This window comes from Bos indicus x Bos taurus, chromosome 5, assembly GCF_003369695.1.
Source record: "Bos indicus x Bos taurus breed Angus x Brahman F1 hybrid chromosome 5, Bos_hybrid_MaternalHap_v2.0, whole genome shotgun sequence".
NCBI lineage: Eukaryota > Metazoa > Chordata > Mammalia > Artiodactyla > Bovidae > Bos > Bos indicus x Bos taurus.
The window spans coordinates 114,148,296-114,168,561 of record NC_040080.1 but is presented as its reverse complement, the minus strand read 5'-3'; the positions used below and the strand labels follow the sequence as shown (position 1 = coordinate 114,168,561).

The window sequence follows — 20,266 nt, the reverse complement described above, 5'->3', positions numbered from 1 at the left end:
TCCAACAAACAGCATGTTGAGAAAGTGAAAGGAAATAGGGTTAATTAGATCTTCAAAGTTCAGATGACAGAGGATGCTGACCAGAAAGATGATAAATTTTAACTACAAACTATTCAAGAAACATTTGTTTCTTAAGAAGGAAAGAAACTATTGACAAGTAAAACTAATATAACTTTGCCTAAGACATGTTTATGTGCCTTTACTTCAGGTTCCTTCATTTTGTGAAAAGGGGAGGAAAGCAAAAATAAATATTTTTAAAGAACAAAACAAATGAACCCAAAATAGAATGGCATTCTGGGTAAGCCAGAATACCTGCAACACAAATTTAAATAGATCCAGTATTTAATATCATTCCTAATATCTATATTAGAAATGTTCATTCAATAAACATTTATGAATTCCCTACCATATGCCAGACACTGAGGATACAGTATTTACAAGACAGATATGACCTCTAACCTCATGGAACTTGCAGGCATTAAAAACATGATTGCATTTATTTTTACCTTTATAACTTTGTAAAAACTAAACAGATAACTTGAGATTTTTTTGCTGGGTGTTGGAGATACAAAGATTGACATCCACAAGGAAGTGAAAGGTAAATCTACCTGGCTGTGACCATATTACATTAGTAAAACTTTCCCAGTTGTCACCCTTAATATCCAATACTGCTGTCTCCTTTGCCCTTTGAGTTGGAGATCAAATCATCATCTCAATCCACCTGCACCAATTACAAAGTACAGACACTTACCATTGAACACTAACGGAGGAACCTGTGACTTCTCCCACTGAGCGAAATTTCTCTGCCTTATCGAACCTCCGCTGACATGAAACAGGCCTCGTCATTTCTGTTTCAGAAAGCAGAGAGCTGCCTTCTCTTTTATCTGCGAGTTTATAGAACCCATAAGATCTGAAAATCCTATTTTAGAATATGGCATGGTGAAGAACTGAACATAAAGTACCTGATCCAATAACTCTCTGTCTAGGACTTGTCTTTATGTGTTAAGAAGAGATTTATTTTTAAAAATGAGCCCCCTTATGGTTTAAGCTTCTTTAAGGCAATGTAGAGACAAAGGTAAGCTGATCACCCTGCCCTCAGGAAACATCAGAGGGACTGCTGCTTAGTCATCAGACAAACACAAAAGACTATCAGATAACTAAGATCATAGCATCTGGTCCCATCACTTCGTGGCAAATAAATGGGGAAACAGTGGAAACAATGACAGACTATTTTTTGGGGCTCCAAAATCACTGCAGATGGTGACTGCAGCCATGCAATTAAAAGATGCTTGTTCCTTGGAAGAAAAGTTATGACCAACCTTGACAGCATATTAAAAAGCAGAGACATTACTTAGCCAACAAAGGTCTGTCTAATCAAAGCTATGGTTTTTCCAGTAGTCATGTGAGAGTTGGACTATAAAGAAAGCTGAGTGCCAAAGAACTGATGCTTTTGAACTGTGGTGTTGGAGAAGACTCTTGAGAGTCCCTTGGACTGCAAGGAGATCCAACCAGTCTATCCTAAAGGAAATCAGCCTTGAATATTCATCGAAAGGACTGATGCTGAAGCTGAAACTCCATTATTTTGGTCACTTGATGGAAAGAGCTGACTCACTGGAAAAGACCCTGATGCTGGGAAAGATTGAAGGCAGGAGAAGAAGGGGATGACAGAGGATGAGATGGTTGGATGGCCTCACTGACTCAATGGACATGGGTTTGAGTAAACTCTGGGAGTTGGTGATGGACAGCGAGGCCTGGAGTGCTGCAGTCCATGCGGTTGCAAAGAGTCAGACACGACTGAGCGACTGAACTGAACTATCCCTCTCAAGTCCACCCCTCTAGAAATAGATCAGGACATTCTCAAAGCACATGTTCCTCCACTGATGTGTACTAAGAACTTTTCGATTTCTGCTCCCAATTTTGGAGCTATATAATGATTAATTGTACCAATTAGCTGACAATCATCACATCAGGAAATCCAACTGCCAGTATTGGTAATGAGACAGCAAAAATTTGAGATACATTGTTTTTATGTCATTTTGGTCATAAATAACCTAAAAAATTCACTCCGGTCTCCTCCAACTAAAAGTATAAAATTCAAATATTATTTCCTAAAAGATTCCATGGACACCCAAATTTAGAAATGTGTGTTTAAATAAAATAAAATTTTTTTAAACAAATGTTCCATGGATTGCTTTTGTTAAAAATTGGTGGAATCAAGAGAGAAAAGTGATCCACGCATGATGTGCCTATAAACTGGCTTTCTGAAAGCAAAAACAAAGAGGAAATTCTGATTTGAAGTCTTTGTTGACTTCTTTAGTATAAACACTCCCACCACGGCCAATTTTAAGCTACCAGTCTGAAATCACAGAACATACAGTTGGGGAAAGATGTGCCCAGTCAGCGTGCCCAGTCAGCTCTCAAGAGCCTGGATAAGCCAGCTCCAGAAATCAACGGCTGTCACCTGAGGGAAAAAATAAATATTCATGTCTGACTCTTTGCGACCCCGTGGACTGGAGCCCACCAGGATCCTCTGTCCATGGGAATCCCAGACAAGAATACTGGAGTGGGTTGCCGTTCCCTCCACCAGGGGATCTTCATGCCCCAGGGATTAAACCTGGGTCTCTTGCATTGCAGGCAGATTCTTTACCATCTGAGCAATCAGGAAAGTCCCAAATATTAATTTACTTTCTGTCAAAGAGCCCAAAGACTACATCGTTTCTGGTGTAGTTCCTAGAATATCCAATTTGGAGAATTATTCTTAATGTTGGTTTTAATACTTTATGAAACTAAACATTCCTTTTATAAATCTTTTCAGTGCTTCACACTTTGATGTGATTTAGGTTTAAATATGGCAACCAATTTTCCATAATGAGAAATATAAAGATGTGAATGTTTATTAGTAAGACAATGACATTAAAAAGATTTGTGCTACTTGTCAGTAAAAACGTTTCTATTCCTTCGGTTGAAGTAAATTTATAGCTCTCTCCGTGACTGTCCACCAGATGGCAGACATTTTGCAGCCACTTTGCAAAAAAGGCATATTTGCATTTCTGCAAGGCCAAACTATACTTTTTGAAGATGTTAAAGGAAATAACGAGCACATTTGATTAAGCAACAACACATGCAGGAGCACATTTGAAATTTGGATTGTTCTCTTATTTTTCCCCTTCCAGTCCACACCTCTCTCTGGGGTTCCAGAGGGTATTATCCAACCAATTGTTCCTGACATTTTCATTCATGGAAGTATGTGAATTTGAACATGGCTAAACTGAACTTTTGGGAGACTTCCGATTGGTCCCTGGTGGGCCGCTGGCTAAGACTCCACGCTGCCAATGCAGGGGGTCCGGGTTCCACCCGTGGTCAGGGAACTAGACCCCACATGCCTCAGCTGAGTTCACACGCGGCCAGTAAAGACTGTGCATGCCACAACTGAGACTCAGCACTGCTGATAAATTATTTCATTAACATTAGAAAAACCCTGAACTTTTTGATCTTTTCCTCTCTTCCAATTCTGCTTTTCTGTCAGCCTTTTCTTCCAGCTGCTCATCCCAGAAACCTAGAAATTATCCTTGATAATTTCACTCTTGTTACCTTCCACATCTAAGTGTTAGTTGCTCAGTTGTGTCTGACTCTTTGAGACCCCATGGACTGTAGCCCCACAGGTTCCTCTGGCCATGGGATTCTCCAGGCAAGAATACTGCAGTGAGTTGCCATTCCCTTCTCCAGGGGATCTTCCCAACTCATGGATCGAACCCAGGTCTCCTGCATTGCAGGCAGGTTCTTTACGGTCTGAGCCACCACAGAAGCCTCTGGCATCAAATCCTCTTGATTCTCATCTATCATCTTTCCTGGAGATGACTGCCACAGCCTCCTAATTCATCTTCCTTCTTATATCCTCCACACAACAGAAGCAGCATTGTTTTAAATATGTAAATCTGAGAACTTGTTATCCTCCTTTTTAAATCCTTCAATGGCTTCTGTCAACTTAAAATTTTTTTCTTTCGCTATTGACTTTTTTCCTTTAAAGTGATTTATTTTTTTACTTACTGTAGTAAAGTCTCAGAATGGACCAGTAAATGTGAGCAGGTAAAAGTCACAATAATGAATTACAATGTCCCCCTGGATACAGCTACTTGGTTTGGGGCGTACTGCAAGTGATCTCCACAGAAAATAAACTGTTGCTTCACTGTCCTTGGACTCACCATCCACATGCCACGCATTACAGGAAAATTATCTGCTTGTCTACCTCAGGAAAATGAAAGGCAGATCTTAAGATCTTAATTTGAAGGACGTAAAATCTCTTGAAAGAAATTGTGATAGGAACTTTGATATGATGGTTAGATCTGAAGACAAGAATATTAAGTGCTTCTGACTAGAAGAGGTTGAGATAGACCTGCTTCAGCCCCGCGGGGAGGGTTCTTCAATGTTTTGGCTATCTGCAGCTGTGTAACACACCGCCTCAGCTGCATAGCGTGGAGCAGTGGTCTGTACCTAATTATTATCTCTTACAGTGTTGGGGCTGACGGGACTTCAACCCCCTAGTCTCTCGGCGGGGTTGAAGTCAGACAGCTGTGGCTGGGGTCATTCTGAGGCTTCCTCATCCACGTGTGTGTGGGAGGATGTGGGCTGTTGGCGGGGACCTTAGCGGGGCTTTTGCCTGGAACACGTACACATGGCCTCTCTATGTGGCCTGGGCTTCCTCAAAACCACTGATGCGAGAACACAAAAGTCCTGCCACTTTGGCCCAACCGACTTGGACAGCTACGGCTTCCTAGGTGGTGCTGGTGGTAAAGAACCTGCCTGCCAATGCAGGAGACAGAAGAGACGCGGGTTTGATCCCTGGGTCAGGAAGATCCGTTGGAACGGGGCATGACAACCCACTCCAGGATTCTTGCCTGGAGAATTCCATGGACAGAGGAGCCTGGTGGGCTGTAGTCTATAGGCTGACACAGAGTCAGACACGACTGAAGCGACTTAGTCTGCACACACACGGGGCAGCTATGGAGAGTCATCCTAGCTCCAGAGCTCCCTGGGGCATTGACCAAGGCTGTCATTGAGGCTGAATCACAATTTGACTTCTCCTTCATCCACTCCAGCTTCCTTACTTCCCCTTCTCTTCCCTTCCACGGGTGTTAATACACAGGCACTCCTTAATAAATGTCATGCACATGTCCTCAGTTTGAGTCAGTTCCTGGGGAACCCAGCTTGCAACAACATGGGGCCGTAAACTCAGGAGGGAAGTCTAGCTAGAGAGAGCTAAATGAGCTGTAACCAATGAGCACAGCCAGTGTTGGTGCCAGAACTTTCAACTGGGTGCCTTGTGAGCAGTGTTCTCTTCTGTGTGTGTATATGTGTTTACATGGGGAGGGGTGGAAGAAACGAATTCACTTTGGGGACTTATTTTGAAGTTGCTTATATACAAGTGTACTACGACTTAAGATTGTATATTTATCTTTAGGGTTTATCTGGGAGCTGATGGAGGTGTGGGGATGAGAAGAAAGTTCCCTGCATGCACTTAGACATCCCCTCACCTCAGCTCCTCTTAGGATTGCCATCCGAGGTTGGCTGAAAGAGTTGAGACATTCTCCCGAAAGTCTTGTGAAGAACTGCGGCCCTTGGCATTGGTGCTGGTGTTCTGTGGCCAGAGATGAACAAGAGACTCATCATGGGGCAGATCTAGGGCCTGCTAGAGGCACAGGAATCACTGCATTCCCTGCCTGGACTAGCATCGTCCAGTAGAAGGATTCACTTGATCACTTTAAGAAGTTTGTTGTTCTACAAACAAAATGCTGGAGAGGGTTTGGGAGAAAGGGAACCCTCCTACACTGTTGGTGGGAATGTACATTGGTGTAGCCACTATGGAGAACAGCTTGGGAATACCTTAAAAAACTAAAAATAGAGCTACCATATGATCCTGCAATCCCATTCTTGGGCATATATCTGGAGAAAATCGTAATTCTAAAGGATACATGCACCCCGACGTTCATCGCAGCATGATTTACAATAGCCAGGACATGGAAGCAACATAAATATCCGTCTACAGAGGAATGAATAGTGAACACGGTGATGGCATATTACTTAGCCATTAAAAGGAGTGAAATATGACATTTGCAGAGACAGGGGTGGACCTAGAACGTTTTGCAAAGCAGAAATAGAGTCACAGATGTGGAAGACAAACTCAGGCTTACCAAGGGGGGAAGGTGGGGCAAGATTAATTGGGAGATTGGGACTGACACAAACACCCTGCTAGGTAACTAGTGAGAAACTATCGTACAGCACAGGGAGCTCCACTCAGCGCTCCGTGGTGCACATATGGAGATACATATGCGTGTATACATGTGCTGCGCTTCGTCTCTCAGTCAGCTCTTTGTGACCCCACGGACTGTAGCCTGCCAGGCATTCTCCAGGCAAGAATACTGGAGTGGGTTGCCATGCCCGCCTCCAGGGGATCTTCCCAACCCAGGGATCCAACCCAGGTTTCCCACATTGCAGGCAGATTCTTTACCATCTGAGCCCCTAGGGAAGCCTGTATATATACAAATGTATATGTATAACTGATCACTTTGCTGCACAACTAACAGAACATTGTAAAGCAACTATAGTCCTATAAAAATTAATGGGAGAGGGAGAGGGTGGGAAGATTTGGGAGAATGGCATTGAAACATGTGAAATATCATGTATGAAATGAGATGCCAGTCCAGGTTCGATGCACGATACTGGATGCTTGGGGCTAGTGCACTGGGATGACCCAGAGGGATGGTATGGGGAGGGAGGAGGGAGGAGGGTTCAGGATGGGGAACACATGTATACCTGTGGCGGATTCATTTTGATGTTTGGCAAAACTAATACAATTATGTAAAGTTTAAAAATAAAATAAAATTAAAAAAAAAAAAACAAAACAGAGCCAAGAGAGGGAGCACTTTTGGAATGACAATTTGAAGGGACCTGTGGACTAAAGAGTGAAACATAGGAAAAAAACAGGAATAGAGGGGAATTTCCTCAACTTGATAAAGAAAACATACCAAAAGTCTGTAGCCAACAATTCAGTTAATGATGGAAGTTTGACTGCTTCCCCCTAAGATCAGAAGCAATTAAAGCATATTCACTATCACCACTCTTCAAAATGCTAGAAGTTACAGACATATGTACTAATATGATTCTACTTATATAATAGACCAAAAAAGACAAAAATTATGGAAAGGAAGACTAGATTAGTGGTTTCCAGGGGATAAGGTGAAGCTGGTGGTGCAAGGGGAGTAGTTGTCATTATAAAAGTCCTTGTGATGATGAAAATGTTCTGTATCTTGATGTAGTGATATCAATATCCTAGTTGCAATATTATACTATAATCCTATAGGATGTTACCATTTGGGGATACTGGGTACATGGGATCCCTGTATTATTTCTTAGAGCTACATGTCAACGGTTATCTCAGAACAAAATGTTTCATTTCAAGCAATAAAAAAAGTATAAAATAAAAAAAATTAAAAAAAATAATTGTAAAAGAAACTTCTTGGAGACTGGGAATCTACCAAAACTCAGAGCATCAAAACCCATTATCTCCCAAGTATTAGCATGGCTTACTCTCTCTTTTTCTTTTAGGTTTTTGCCAAATATCACCTTTCAAAGAGGCTTCCTTGACCATTAATTCTATTTAAACTAGCACCTCCATAACTCTCTCCCTCTATACTGCTTTTATTTTCATCATGTTGCTTGCAACCACCAGACACAATTTTCTGTATTTACTTGTTTATTGACTATCTGTCTCATGAGAATCTAGTTCTAGAAGGGGAACAAATTGGTCTATTTTTTTTTTTTATTACTGTCTACTGAGAACCACGCACTAGCAACAACTTAACAGATATTTGTTGATTGAAAGATATTTGTTGATCAAAGATTTCAACTGTCTTAAATTCTAGAGAGGGAGTTATAGATGGTGAATATCTTCTGCCCCATGGTTTGCAGAACAGATGAAATTGGAGACTTGAAGGGGAAGTGGAGACCCAGGATGGAGAGCCTCTTCTGCTTTCCGCCTGCTGCTGGGGAACCTGGTTCCAGTCAGCTGTCAAGGTCCTGCCACGTCGTTGCCCTTGGGTTCTGTGAGACAGTCTCGTTCCTCATAACACATTCCGTTCTTCCTCCTCTGTTTCAGCTGGGTCTGTATCAACTGCCACCAAAGATTCTAACAAACAGACTTTGAGAAAGTACGTTTTAGCTTTGCCTTTTTCTCTCAAACTGCCCCTGACATTTTTCAGAAAAGCAAAGAGAAAGAGATGTTCTTTCTTCTCTTATAAAGAATTAGGCGCATGTTATTGATAAGCACTTCAGTAACATGAAGGTCAGGGTTAGGGTTTTGTTTGTGTTGGCTTGGTCTCTGCCACTCCACGAGGGCATGCAGGATCTTAGTTCCCAAACTGGGATTGAACCCGTGCCCTCAGCAATGCAAATGTGGCATTCTAACTCCTGGGCCACCAGAGAATTCCCAAGGTATTTCTGATAAAGGCTTGAATCTAGGATGTTCACAAAAGTACCAGCCTTACTTTCTTTTCAGTTTGGAGATACCTGTAAAAACATATAATCTTGTGTTGTGTTCTGCTACTATAAAACTGTCTCTGCAAGATATTTATACAAAGGAATCTTTTTAAAATTTATTTTAATTGGAGGCTAATTACAATACTGTAGTGGTTTTGCCATACACTGACATGAATCAGCGATGGATGTACATGTGTTCCCCATCCTGAACCCCCCTCCCACCTCCCTCCCCATCCCATCCTTCTGGATCATCCCAGTGCACCAGCCCTGAGCGCCCTGTCTCATGCATTGAACCTGGACTGGCAATCTATTTCACATATGATAATATACATGTTTCAATGCTATTCTCTCAAATCATCCCACCCTTGCCTTCTCCCACAGATTCCAAAAGACTTCTTTACATCTGTGTCTCTTTTGCTGTCTTGCATATAAGGTCATCGTTACCATCTTTCTAAATTCCATATATATGCATTAGTAAACTGTATTGGTGTTTTTCTTTCTGGCTTACTTCACTATGTATAATAGGCTCCAGTTTCATCCACCTCATTAGGACTGATTCAAATGCATTCTTTTTCAAAGGAATCTTTTAAAGACAGACAGACTTGCAGAAAGATTGCTTTTGTGTCCTCTGAAAAGTTTCCCTGCAACCTCCAACAGTCTGCAGTTCTAATTGGTTATCTTAATAATTTGCTTCCCTAGTAATTATTTTAAAACTGATATCTCTACTTTTTAAAAGGCAATGAGATATTTATGAGGTTTCTCTGTCAAGCCAGGAGAAGAGTTTTAGAACGTCCTTTTTCCTCCCTTTGTGCACAAATGAACAGCACATCTGTGACTCTTTTCTCACTCAAACAAAAAGGTGAGTGCTTCTGTCTCATTATCTGGGACTAGTCAGGGCTTCAACTACTTCCAGTTTCAAACTCATTCTTATCACTAACATCCAGTTTATTTTAATGTTGGGAAAAATATTTGAATCCCGTGGGTCTTTATTTCCCAAACAATATTAAAAGATGAGTGTTTTCATTCCTGGAGTATAAAATTACTTCTTATCAGGATCCTAGGGGTCGAGCATGACTGCTACTTAAAGAAAAAAATAATTTGATTTTTGAGGTCTCTTTGGGAAGCAGGAAACACTCTGTAGAATCCGTTTGTGGGGAAAGCAAACTCACTTTTGGTTGCACATCCAAATATCTTACCTGGTGTGCTTGAATGGTGTCTCCTGGGTTTTAAACATCTGCTTGGTTCTAGGTTGTTTGTACAGGCCTGGGCACCAAAAAGCGAGGAAGGAGACTAACACGTTGCTGGTGAATTGCAACCTTGCATCTTTGATGAAATTGGGCCAGGGTCTCCCTTAAACTAAAGATGCCTGCTGCTGCTGCTGCTGCTAAGTCACTTCAGTCGTGTCCAACTCTGTGCAACCCCATAGACGGCAGCCCACCAGGCTCCCCTGTCCCTGGGATTCTCCAGGCAAAGATGCCTAGGATTTCTCAAATGTGTGGGGTTTTTTGCCATGTTTGTGCAAAAAAAAAAAAAGGAGTTTTATAATCTCTGTTTTTTATGCTCTTGGTCAATACTGATTCACCTACCTAATCACATTATGCCAGGTAATTAAGGCACAAAACATTGATATATATTATATATAATATACATATAAACATTGTAATATGTAATATATATACTATATATAAAAACACTGTAATATGTAACATATTACATATGTTATATACATATGGGGAAATATTGGGATATATATTATATCACAAAGGTAATCTGATTCACAGGCTCTGATTTCTTCATTTGCTTCTAATCCTTACAGAGCACTCTCTTCACTTTTCCCAATTTGCTAAGAAGTGATATTTCTTTCCTTAATTGCTTTTCTAAATTAACTTTTGGGTTCTGAATGCAGTTTATTTAATAACAGCTTGTAGTTCAGTTCAGTTCAGTTGCTCAGTTGTGTCTGACTCTTTGTGACCCCATGGACTGCAGCATCCCAGGCCTCCCTGTGTATCACCAACTCCCAGAGCTTACTCAAACTCATGTCCGTCATGTCGGTGATGCCATCCAACCATTTCATCCTCTGCTGTCCCCTTCTCCTTCTGCCTTCAATCTTTCCCAGTATCAGGGTCTTTTCAAATGAGTCAGTTCTTCATATTAGGTGGCCAAAATATTGGAGTTTCAGCTTCAGCATCAGTCCTTCCAGTTAATATTCAGGGCTGATTTCCTTTAGGATGGTCTGGTTGGATCTCTTTGATGTCCAAGGGACTCTCAAGAGTCTTCTCCAACACCACAGTTCAAAAACATCGGTTCTTCGATGCTCAGCTTTCTTTATAGTCCAACTTTCACATCCATACGTGACTACTGGAAAAACCATAGCTTTGACTAGATGGAATTTTGTCAGCAAAGTAATGTCTCTGCTTTTTAATATGCTGCCTAGGTTTGTCATAGCTTTTCTTCCAAGGAGCAAGCGTCTTTTAATTTCATGGGTGCAGTCACCATCTGCAGTGATTTTGGAGCCCCCCAAAATAAAGTCTGTCTCTGCTTCCACTGTTTCCCCATCTATTTGCCATGAGGTGATGCGAATGGATGCCATTTTCTTAGTTTTCTGAATGTTGAGTTTTAAGCCAACTTTTTCACTCTCCTCTTTCACTTTCATCAAGAGGCTCTTTAGTTCTTCTTTGCTTTCTGCCATAAGGTTGGTGTCATCTGCATATCTGAGGTTATTATTTCTCCCAGCAATCTTGAGTCCAGCTTGTGCTTCTTCTGGTCCGGCATTTCTCATGACGTACTCTCCATATAAGTTAAATAAGCAGGGTGACAGTATACAGCCTTGACATACTCCTTGCCTGATTTGGAACCAGTCTGCTGTTCCATGTCCAGTTCTAACTGTTGCTTCTTGATCTGCATACAGATTTCTCAGGAGGCAGGTCAGGTGGTCTGGTATTCTCATCTCGTGAAGAATTTTTCACAGTTTGTTGTGATCCACACAGTCAAAGGCTTTGGCATAGTCAATAAAGCAGAAGTAGATGTTTTTCTGGAACTCTCCTGGTTTTTCAATGATCCAACAGATGTTGGCAATTTATCTCTGGTTCCTCTGCCTTTTCTAAATCCAGCTGGAACATCTGGAAGTTCACAGCTTATGTATTGTTGAAGCCTGGCTTGGAGAATTTTGAGCATTATTTTGCTAGTTTGTGAGATGAGTGCAATTGTGTGGTAGTTTGAACATTCTTTGGCATTGCCTTTCTTTGGGATTGCAAACTGACCTTTTTCAGTCCTGTGGCCACTACTGAGTTTTCCAAATTTGCTGGCACATTGAGTGCAACATTTTCAGAGCATCATCTTTTGGGATCTGAAATAGCTCAACTGGAATTCCATCACCTCCACTATGTAGTTTGTAGTGATGCTTCCTAAGGCCCACTTGACTTCACATTCCAGGATGTCTGGCTCTAGGTGAGTGATCACACCATTGTGATTATCTGGGTCCTGAAGATCTTTTTTATAGCTCTTCTGTGTATTCTTGCCACCTCTACTTAATATCTTCTGCTTCTGTTATGTTCATACCATTTCTGTCCTTTATTGAGCTCATGTTTGCATGAAATGTTTTCTTGGTATCTCTTTTTCTTGAAGAGATCTCTAGTCTTTTTCATTCTATTGTTTTCCTCTATTTCTTTGCATTGATCACTGAGGAAGTCTATCTTATCTCTTCTTGCTATTCTTTGGAACTCTGTGTTCAAATGCATATATCTTTCCTTTTCTCCTTTGCCTTTCACATCTTGTCTTTTCTCAGCTATTTGTAAGCCTTCCTCAGACAGCCATTTTGGTTTTTTGCATTTCTTTCTCTTGGGGATGGTCTTGATCACTGCCTCATGTACAGTGTCACGAACGTCCATCCATAGTTCTTCAGGCACTCTATCTATCAGATTTAATCCCTTGAATCTATTTGTCACTCCCACTGTATAATCATAAGTGATTTGCTTTAGATCATACCTGAATGGTCTAGTGGTTTTCCCTACTTTCTTCAATTTAAGTCTGAATTTGGCAATTAGGAGTTCATGATATGAGCCACAGGCAGCTCCTGGTCTTGTTTTTGCTGACTGTATAGAGCTTCTCCATCTTTGGCTGCAAAGATTATAATCAATCTGATTTCAGTACTGACCATCTGGTCATGTCCATGTGTAGAGTCTTCTCTTGTGTTGGTGGAAGACAATGTTTGCTATGACCAATGCGTTCTCTTGGCAAGACTCTGTTAGCCTTTGACCTGTTTCATTTTGTATTCCAAGGTCAAATTAGTATTCCAAGGCCAAATGACAGCTTGTAGCTTCCTATATATTTATATGCCATCAGCAGTTAGGTACCCATTTATTGAAGCTTCTCTTAACCAGTCCCTCATTTAGGCATGAAGTCTCTGGACAATTCCCTTGGGGGTTTTTTTTTTTTCTCCTTTTAAAAAAATGTTTTCCAATTATTGGATTCTCAAGGCTACATTGCTAGTAGATGAGAAAGCCAAAGTTCAAACCAGGCATTCTCTTTCTTGGCCTGGAACCTCAGTCAGTATAGCGTTTTTATAGAAGAGTAGACAGGGAATGAGCATGAGGCAAAACACTGCAGACAGGGCAGAGGCTCCAGTGCGCTTGTTCTCAACACCAGTCCAGGGCTCCTCATGGAGCAGGCGGGGTACTGTTCCCACCGAGTCTAAACTATACTGCTCACTGCAGGACAGGCCAATAACTGAGATATGAGTTCTTGGGGCAAGGAATACCGACTTCATTCCAAAAGCCCAGCTAACCAAGAAGATGGTGGGCTCATGCCCCAAAGAACCATCTTGCCAGCATCAGAATTCAGACTCCTTTTATACTAAAAGGGGAGGAAGTAAAGTCAAACACTTCCTGGTTCCCATCAGCCTCCAGAGGGGATGTGTTAATTTCTTCCTCCCTACAGTCATTCACGAGTGGGCCTGTTAAAGATGTTTCCTGTGAGCTAAACAAAGGTATTTTAGCTTAATGCTCATTACCTGGGAGGCAGAGTTCCCAGAGATTGGCCATTATGTATAACTTAAGCTTATAGGCAACATCTCTCTAGTGATTAACTTGTAATAGAATACAACATATTCTTCCCTATTACAGTACCATAGTCACATCAATTTATACCATAGTTAAATCTTCAAACTTTATTTTTGTACACCTTTGGGTCCTCATGAAAATGGAATTTTTGGGTAACATATTTTTCCAAAGTTCCCGAAGTAGGGCATGCAGGTTGGTATCCCTCTCCCAAGCTGGGAAACACACCCGTGAGCATGTGCACAAAATCCATATGTTGAAGCCCTGATCCTCAGAGTGATGGAGCTGGAGATGGGCCTCTAGGAAGTCATTAGGTTAGATGAGGTCACAAAATGGGGTTCTCACGACTGAATGAGTGTCCTTATAAGAAGGGGCCAGAGAGCAGGCTACTAGCCTCTGCATATGAGGGCACAGCAAGAAGCCAACCAGCTGAAAACCAGGAAGGGGGGCCTATCCAGACACCAAATCCACAAGCACCTTGAACTTGAACTTCCCAGTCTCTACAACTGTGAGAAATAAATGTCTGTTATTTAAGCCATCTCACCTATGGTATTTTAACTCCTAAATAGACTGAGACAATAAGAAAATTGAGTAGATTTAGAAATGCATTTTCCCACAGAAAAATGGATTTAAATAGTAATTCACTTCTGAGGGGAGGCCACTAACTGAATTCATAATGGAGTGGAAAGAGCAAGGATTTTTAAATGAAAAGACAATGTTTTAAAAAACTGTGGCAATTTTTTTTTTCCCCAATGAAACAGGAAAAATAGGCATTAGTCTGTGGGTCAGGAGCCATGGGTTCAGTCTTCTGCTCTTTGCGGTCTGGCTGTGTGAATTTAACCAGGTCATTTTACCCCTCCAGCCTTCAATTTCTTCATTTGTAAAATTAAAGAGTGAAAGAGGTTACAGTAAAAAGCATACTTTAAACAGTGTCCTTCCCATTCCTATACCCACTTGAAGGAACTGAAGGAAGCTAATTAGAGAAGGAAACTCTACTACACTGTGGCTATGAAAGGCTCTAACCTCATACACAAGTCTCTGAAGAACATTATCCACAAACAGCCTCACTAGAAGTCAATTAGCAGAGAAGCCGGGTTCTGATGTTCCTGCAAACATGCAACCTATGGAGATAAAATGGAGGCACCTCTAATTCTACCCGACTTCCCTGGTTGCTCAGATGGTAAAGCGTCTGCCTACAATGCAGGAGACCCGGGTTCAATCCCTGGGTTGGGAAGGTCTCCTGGAGAAGGAAATGGCAATCCACTCCAGTATTCTTGCCCGGAGAATCCCATGGATGGAGGAACCTGGTAGGCCACAGTCTATGGGGTCGCAAAGAGTCGGACACGATGGAGCGACTTCACTCTCACTTAATTTTACCCAGTTTACAGAAATGAGAGCTTCAGAGGATGAGGTGGGTTTCAGGAAAGAGAGCAAACCTCTTGCTTTGAGTCATTTCCTTACTAAAGGTCTCCAGGAAGTAATGGCATGTCCAGAAATTCTATTTAGGATGGGTTAGAGGCTGCATACTGGTTAGAAGATAAGCCTTAAAGCTGATTTTATAAAGCTGCTGCTGCTGCTAAGTTGCTTCAGTCGTGTCTGACTCTGTCTGACCCCAGAGACAGCAGCCCACCAGGCTCCCCCATCCCTGCGATTCTCCAGGCAAGAACACTGGAGCGGGTTGCAATTTCCTTCTCCAATGCACGAAAGTGAAAAGTGAAAGTGAAGTCGCTCAGTCGTGTCCGACTCTTAGCGACCCCATGGACTGCAGCCTACCAGGCTCCTCCGTCCATGGGATTTTCCAGGCAAGAGTACTGGAGTGGGGTGCCATTGCCTTCTCCGGATTTTATAAAGCACAGTATATCAATCAGACTGAGGAAATGTCAAAGGTCACCATTAAAGAATTGGGGATGAGGACACTGATGAAATTATGCGGTGAGCAATTCCCCAGGTAACCTTCAGCTCTGCCATTGCTGAAAATAATGGGATAGAAGGAGGAACGCTTGAATAAAGGAGACATTTCTTTTTTTTTCTTCTTAGAAACTACTTGGAGAATAGTATAGGGAAAGTGCTGAAGACTCAAGCTCAGAGCAGCTGACAGCTATGCCATCCTTCCTGTCTCACTTGGTGTCCCTCGAGTGCCTGGAGTAGGGAATTGGGACCACGGAAGCCTCAAAGTTAATGTACATCATGGTTAATTCCCGTCTAGTGGCTGGACGGAGAGTTTTGCATGTTTTGGCAGGGCCCAGTAACATAATTCTTACTAATACAGTGAGGCCAGAGTTCCGGCCCTGTCAGGGTTACCCCTTTGGCAACTGGTGTGAGCAACTGCCCAGATACTATTCTCTTTCTGTGGCTGAACAGTGGATGGAAATAGGTTTAACTTGTTTCTTGTGAGACCTCTGACAGCTAGCTGAAACTTCGGTGATTCTGACAAAACCACAGCTCTGGCTGAAAACCAAGATGAAAACCCACTGGAGCTATCCAATGAGAACACAACCTACTCTGGGAAAGGGGGGTACAAGGACACCCTCGGGGACACAGGTCTACCTGGAGAGTTATATTGAGCTGTGAGCAAAAAACAAATCCTTCTGACAAGAATTGCAGCTGATTAAGAACTACTGGGGAAAAGCAGAGTCTGAACTGAGAACCACCTATACCACCACCCTGAGATTGTTGGATAACTAATGCCATAGCCAATGCGGCTAATCCAGAGAGTGATCTTTCATCTGAAAATGGAGACTACTTCCATAAGGTGATTATCAAAAACAAACTATAGACGATTCCCAAGGGGCTTCCCAGAAGGCATTAGATATGAACATGGAATCAGATCAGATCAGATCAGATCAGTCGCTCAGTCGTGTCCGACTCTTTGCAACCCCATGAACTGCAGCACACCAGGCCTCCCTGTCCATCACCAACTCCCAGAGTTCACTCACACTCACGTCCATCGAGTCAGTGATGCCATCCAGTCATCCCATCCTTTGTTGTCCCCTTCTCCTCCTGCCCCCAGTCCCTCCCAGCATCAGAGTCTTTTCCAATGAGTCAACTCTTCGCATGAGGTGGCCAAAGTACTGGAGTTTCAGCTTTAGCATCATTCCCTCCAAAGAAATCCCAGGGCTGATCTCCTACAGAATGGACTGGTTGGATATCCTTGCAGTCCAAGGGACTCTCAAGAGTCTTCTCCAACACCACAGTTCAAAAGCATCAATTCTTCGGCGCTCAGCCTTTTTCACAGTCCAACTCTCACATCCATACATGACCACAGGAAAAACCATAGCCTTGACTAGATGAACCTTTGTTGGCAAAGTAATGTCTCTGCTTTTGAACATGCTATCTAGGTTTGTCATAACTTTCCTTCCAAGGAGTAAGCATCTTTTAATTTCATGGCTGCAGTCACCATCTGCAGTGATTTTGGAGCCCACAAAAAGAAAGTCTGACACTGTTTCCACTGTTTCCCCATCTATTTCCCATGAAGTGATGGGACCGGATGCCATGATCTTTGTTTTCTGAATGTTGAGCTTTAAGCCAACTTTTTCACTCTCTACTTTCACTTTCATCAAGAGGCTTTTTAGTTCCTCTTCACTTTCTGCCATAAGCGTGGTGTCATCTGCATATCTGAGGTTATTGATATTTCTCCCGGCAATCTTGATTCCAGCTTGTGTTTCTTCCAGTCCAGCGTTTCTCATGATGTACTCTGCATATAAGTTAAATAAGCAGTGTGACAATATACAGCCTTGACGTATGCCTTTTCCTACTTGGAACTGGTCTGTTGTTCCACGTCCAGTTCTAACTGTTGCTTCCTGACCTGCGTACAAATTTCTCAAGAGGCAGATCAGGTGGTCTGGTATTCCCATCTCTTTCAGAATTTTCCACAGTTTATTGTGATCCACACAGTCAAAGGCTTTGGCATAGTCAATAAAGCAGAAATGCAACCTACTCACTCAATCGACCTTGGGCTGGCTCTTAGCTCTTCTGTAGTTTACTGTGAAATCCTGAGTAACCCAGAGTTCGCCTGCATACTGGCTGAAACCACTTTTGGTGAAGCCATGATGGAATCTGACGTACTGAATGAAGACTCAGACAAAAACACCCTCATCACACAACAGCTTAGAGACAATCTAACACTATGGACCTCAGACAATGCAGGAGAAGAATGTGAAGTGCAGAGGGGACAGAAAGCTAAATGGATACAGTGTCATCTTTTTTTCCTTCAAGAAAACTTGTTACACATCTCCATTGCTCATTCCACTTGGATTCTCTACAGCAAAGAAACCCATTCAGTATATGGAACTACTGAAATTTTACGATGTATGGACTACACTTCTTAGAGTAAGTATTTTACTTACATGGATCAATCTCATGACCATCTCTTCTTTAGATGTAAATGATATGCATTAAGTGTTGTATGGAATAAAATGGGCATTTTAAAACTAGGAATAAGTGGAATGTAAGACAGACTTTCACTGACTCCCAGAACCACTCCCAGAAGGAGAAATGATTCTGAGTCAGGCAGTTCTCTGCTCTGGTCAACAGGTGGCAGCAGAGTAGCTTGGATGCCAACTGAAACAAAGGGTGGAAATCGATACTCAGGATAAAGGCAGGCTTTGGGTGAATGTGTGGGGAGACAGTGTGACTGGTGGTTTATATTTGAAAACGTCTTAACTCTAAACTGTTCATTGGTTGAAGCGAAGAACATTTCCAGGTACAACTAAAAGTTGGTTTCCTCCCTGTAAAGTGGATATAAAAGTGGTATCAGCTTCCCTGGTGGCACAGTGGTAAAGAATCTGCCTGCCAGCGCGGGAGATGTGGGTTCCATCCCTGGTTTGGGAAGATCCCACATGCTGCAGAGCAACTGAGCGCATGCCCCACAACTCCTGAGCCTGTGCTCTAGAGCTGCGGAGCCTCAGCCACCGAAGCTCTCACTTCCTAGCGTCTTTGCTCCACAAGAGAAGCCACCACAGTGAGAAGACCGCTTGCTGAAGCAAAGACCCAGCATAGCCAAAATAAATAAAATTACTTTTGAAAAAGTGATGCCTACTCCATAGCATTGTTGTGAGCAGAGACGAGTTGATCGTGTAAACATAACCATGCAGACGACAGAGTAAATGCTCCATAGATGTCAGTCACTGGGACTGCACAGCCACCGTGCTGCTGCTGCCGCCGCTAAGTCGCTCCAGTCGTGTCCGACTCTGTGCGACCCCATAGACGGCAGCCCACCAGGCTCCCCCGTCCCTGGGATTCTCCAGGCAAGAACACCGGAGTGGGGTGCCATTGCCTTCTCCGCAGTCACCATGAGGCACGTGTAATATCAGCAAGTATTAGTGGATACACAATCGGACAGGGTGCTCACAGGCCGGATACTCCTAACTCAGAGACGAGTGCCAAAATACCCATAGTGCCGTTTGGTAAGGGAATAACCATGTATACTAGTAATGGAACTCTACAAGTGCGTAGCCTCGGGAGTTCATTGAAATGGCATCTCTCTGGGTATCATTAGAGCTTATATGTACGTCGCTGAGTCTTTCCAGAGAGGTATGTAAGTATTACAAACCCAGACAAACTTATCTGGATTTATTCCTCAGATAAGAATTGTGCAGTCCCTACCATGTTCAGTTCTGCCCACACACAGGTGTGTGGCTCTATGAACACAATTCTAGCCTCACCCACAATGCCACTTAGAGAAAGGAGCTGGAATTAGTCTTGCTGTTTTAAGCTAGATATTCAGGGGACCAAAGGAGAACTCTGGAGTACTTGCTCAACCATTGAGTTGCAGTTCCCCTTCTTAACTTTGACTCTATGAGTTCAGATCTTAGGAGAGGGCTTCTTCCTGGCTTCCTGACTTTTATAACAATTTTTCCTAAGAATATAACTCAGTCACGGACCCCAGCTATTACCTTAACAATCTGCCTATACATTTCTCCCCTCTTATCTTGATACCCAAACTATGCCACTGCTCCTCAGATGTGAATGAGATTCTGCTTCGAACCCCTGGAACAACTATAGATCCCTCTGGAAAAACTCCCGCTGCCCCTCTGACAAATACCGCCATAGTCAGAAAGTGAAAGTTAAAGTGAAGTTGCTCAGTCGTGTCCAACTCTTTACGACCCCATGGCCTATAGCCTACCAGGCTCCTCTGTCCATGGGATTCTCTAGGCAAGAATACTGGAGTGGGTTGCCATTTCCTTCTCCAATAGTCAGAAAGGTGGTAACAATAGTAACATCCATTCTTTGATGTGGACCCCAGCACGGGTTAACCCTGCATTCCCCACACCACTTCAGACCCTGTTATTGGGACTACTGACAGGCCAGCAAAATCTGGCCAAGCTGCCAGGTTAGCCCTCCCTTTCCTTGCCCATTTTCATCTTCCTTCCCTCTCGGCTCAGAAAGCATTATTCAATGCGGACAGGAAGAGAAGGTTGGCATGGGGTAAGAGAGAAGCAGATATGATAAAGAAGAGGAGGAATAAGAATACTTTCAGCTCTGAGATGTTAATGCTACAAGTAGGAAATGGGAAATAAACAAAATAATCTTGAAATTTTAACCTGAGGGGGAAAACGTAATTTCATAGAGGCAGTATGGAAATAAAATGGGATTTAGCTGTGCTTTAGTCCTGCCTCTTCCACCTACAGTTTAAGTGACTTTGTGCAGGCTCTCGAGTCTCAGTTTCCTCATGCATTAAT

At 42.6% G+C, this 20,266-nt stretch overlaps 1 non-coding gene across 1 annotated transcript; it reads right to left on the bottom strand.

The window, feature by feature from the left end:
* Nucleotides 1-285: 285 nt before the first annotated feature.
* Nucleotides 286-344, bottom strand: LOC113893834. Its single transcript, XR_003511357.1, has one exon. It is a non-coding gene; the product is annotated as a U7 small nuclear RNA (small nuclear RNA).
* Nucleotides 345-20,266: the final 19,922 nt, after the last annotated feature.